The sequence below is a fragment of the Furipterus horrens genome, unplaced genomic scaffold, assembly GCF_987537825.1.
Source record: "Furipterus horrens unplaced genomic scaffold, mFurHor1.1.pri manual_scaffold_2, whole genome shotgun sequence".
Taxonomy (NCBI): domain Eukaryota; kingdom Metazoa; phylum Chordata; class Mammalia; order Chiroptera; family Furipteridae; genus Furipterus; species Furipterus horrens.
In genome coordinates this window covers 111,605,421-111,609,268 of record NW_028327172.1, presented here as the reverse complement: position 1 = coordinate 111,609,268, position 3,848 = coordinate 111,605,421, and positions in this window count along the sequence as shown.

Here is a 3,848-nt window from a genome sequence, read left to right as displayed (position 1 = left end):
TGGATATTGGCAGCACCCTCCTCACCCGCAGCTACCACAGTGCAGACTGCGACACGGACTATGCCCTCGTGGTAAGCAAGGTGCGCATAATGCCGAAGAGGTTGCACCACTCCAAGATGAAGGGTCGCCCACGCATCAACACCAGTTGTGCCAGCAACCCAGTTAAGACCCAGCAATTCATCAACAAGATGGAAGATGCACTCGGCGAGGGAGTGGCGGCAGATGACATTATCGAATCCAATTGGCCACGTCTCCGCGACGCCATATACAACTCCGCCATTATTGCTTACGGGAAGAAAGAGCGGAAGAACGCTGACTGGTACGAGGCTCACTGGGAAGAAATGGAACCCGTGATCGAGGCTAAGAGGAAGGCCCTACTTGCTTACAAGGCCACGCCCACTCCCAGTACACTTCAAGCTCTACGGGCTGCCAGGAACAAAGTCCAGAAGACCGCCCGCCACTGTGCCAACACCTATTGGCTAAACCTGTGCAGAAGCATTCAGGAAGCCGCCGATATAGGCAACGCACGAGGAATGTATGAGGGTATCAAGAAGGCAACAGGCCCAATCCCCTCCAAGATCGTCCCCCTTAAGTCCAAGACAGGTGAGGTCATCACTGACCAGGAACAGCAAATGCGGCGGTGGACCAAGCACTACCTCGAGCTGTACGCAACGAGGAACACCGTAACAGACACTGCTCTTAACGCCATCCCAGACCTACCAGTCATGGAGGAGCTAGACACCCCACCTACTGCGGCAGAGCTCAGCAAAGCCATCGACTGCCTCGCTTGCGGGAAAGCACCAGGAAGCGACAGAATCCCTCCAGAAATCCTAAAGAGCGGGAAACCAGTCCTGCTACAGCCACTCCACCATCTACTCTGTCGCTGCTGGAAGGAGGGTTACATCCCCCAGGATATGAGAGACGCCAACATTATCACCATGTACAAGAACAAAGGAGACCGCAGCGACTGCAACAACTACCGGGGCATCTCCTCAGCGTCGTCGGCAAAGTATTCGCCCGGGTCGCTCTTGCCCGCCTGCAGACCCTTGCTTCCCGCGTCTACCCAGAGTCCCAGTGTGGCTTCAGAGCTGGCCGATCAACAGTGGACATGATCTTCTCCCTACGCCAGCTGCAGGAGAAGTGTCACGAGCAGCATAAACCACTCTACCTCGCCTTTATCGACCTTACGAAGGCGTTTGATCTGGTCAGTCGAAGCGGTCTCTTCAGCTTGCTACGGAAGATTGGCTGTCCACCACATCTGCTTGCTGTGGTCATGTCCTTTCACGACAACATGCACAGCATGGTGTCCTACAACGGCGCAACCTCTGAGGCCTTCCCAGTCAGCAGCGGAGTAAAGCAGGGCTGCGTCCTTGCGCCTATGCTGTTCGGAATCTTCTTCTCCATGCTCCTCCAATACGCCTTTAAGGACTGCAGCGAGGGTGTCTTCATTCACACCAGATCTGATGGCAAGCTCTACAACCTGGCCCGTCTACGAGCCAAGACCAAAGTCAAAGAGGTGCTCATCCGTGAGATGCTCTTCGCCGACGACGCAGCTTTGACATCACACTCTGAAGAGGGACTCCAGCAGCTAGTCACTTGCCTTTCCCACGCATGCAAGGAGTTCGGACTAGCCATCAGCCTGACGAAGACGAATGTTATGGCTCAAGGCACGGGGACTCCCCCATGCATCACCATCGACGGATACACCCTGGAGGTTGTCAACGACTTCACTTACCTCGGGTCCACCATCTCGAGCTCTCTGTCAGTCGACTTGGAGGTCAACCGGAGAATCGCCAGGGCAGCCACAGTTATGGCCAGACTGAACCGGCGAGCGTGGAACAACTCCAGCCTCACTGAGAAAACCAGACTGCGCATCTACCAAGCCTGCGTACTCAGCACTCTCCTCTATGGCAGCGAGATGTGGACCACCTACGCACGGCACGAAAGGAAACTCAACAGCTTCCACATGAGGTGCCTGCGACGCGTCCTGCATGTCGCCTGGCAGGATAAGGTCCCCAACACCGAGGTGCTGAAGCGAGCCAATATGAGCAGTTTGCATGCAGTTCTTAGCGAGAGACGCCTCAGGTGGCTCGGCCATGTCAAAAGAATGGATGCAGGCCGTATCCCCAAAGACCTCCTCTACGGCGAGCTAGCAGAAGGCAAGAGGATGACAGGGCGCCCAAAACTGCGGTTCAAAGACATCTGCAAAAAGGACATGACACAATGCTCCATCAATCTCAGCACATGGGAAGTTCAAGCAGACGACCGCCTAGCCTGGAGGCTCGCGGTCAGGCAAGGTACATCACGCGCAGAGGCTGCGCGCAACGAGGAGGCGGTCCAGAAAAGATCGAGGCGGAAGCAGCGTCAACAGCAGCAACAACAGCCGTCTGCCTTCACCTGTAACAAGTGTGGCAGGGATTGTCACTCCCGAGTCGGACTGCACAGCCATTCTCAGTGGTGCAGATAGACTCTCAGGAAGCTACGCCACCGTCTCTCGAGACGGACGGCTGCCGACGACGATGACGACGCATTTCTAATAGGTTATTATTTGTGTTCTCTGTGATTATTGTCTTTTCTCTAGCTAAGCCACACATTCTTGAAATTAATTAGTGCATTTTTTTCTTCTTCTGTATTTGGATCACTTAACAAATATAAATCTCTTTTTTTATTTTTCAATTGCAGTTTACATTCATATTATTTTGTATTAGTTTTAGGTGTGCAGCACAGTAGTTAGGCAATCATATATTTTACAAGGTGTCCCCCCCAATATTTTTCCCTCTGATATTTCCAATACATAGTTATTACAATATTATTGACCATATTTTCTATGCTGTACTTTACATCCCCATAATTATTTTGTGACTACAAATAAATACTTAAACTTATTTTCATTTTTTTCTGACTAGGACAAATTATCTGATTATAGTGGCAAATATCTTATTCTAATTTGAAATTACCTATGATTTTAAATTATATGCCCTATATTCCAATGTGATCATCAAATAAAATATGAAAAAATGAAAATCCAACATAAATTATACAAAATATTTGGCTTATAGGTCAATGATACCTTTGAAAATATTGCCCCTAGGAAAATATTTCTGTTGAATAATAACATTAGCTAGGCCATCTTTGGGGGAAACACACACACATATTCTGTTTGGGATGTTTATCTGTATTGCTGCTGCACTGATTTCTTTCTTCAAGCATCATTATCTTTTCTTGTTGACAGACTAGAAAAAACCACTGTGAGCTTGTGCCATTTAGCCATAGTGTATACTGGCCTGTTCTGCAGCATGGTTTTATCTGAATTATCTCACTTCTTTTGTGTGCCACCAAACTGACTCTGAGCCACAAAATTCTTACCATGACCACAAAGAGCAGTATGTGCAGAAATTTCACTTACGGTCTGACTAGAAACTGACTGAAATAAAGGGCTGACACTCATGCCAGATTGTGTTTTCCTAAGGGTCATAATTTCCATTCCTGAAGTGATTTTTTTCAAGTCAAGATAAATTATATCTATTCTAAGCACTTCTGTCATTCTGCAAAAAAGTTAGATTGGTCCCAAAGGCACTTTTTCACAAAGCCATGCTGCTTATTATTCTGTTGTTCCTAAGGTATTTGCCAAATGATTTTCTAATGATTAAATTTAACTATTTGGAGGGAATTGTTGTTGAACTTTTAAGCCTACAATTTTTAAGGGGCATTTGGAAGGAAAAAGAATTAACTCTTAACTTTATAATTTCTAAATGTCCCTTTCTTAAAAAAAAAAAAAAAAAAAGCTAATGCATTGGCTATTACTAACAAAATTTACATTAGTGAAGAAATATTAAATTGACATTTAA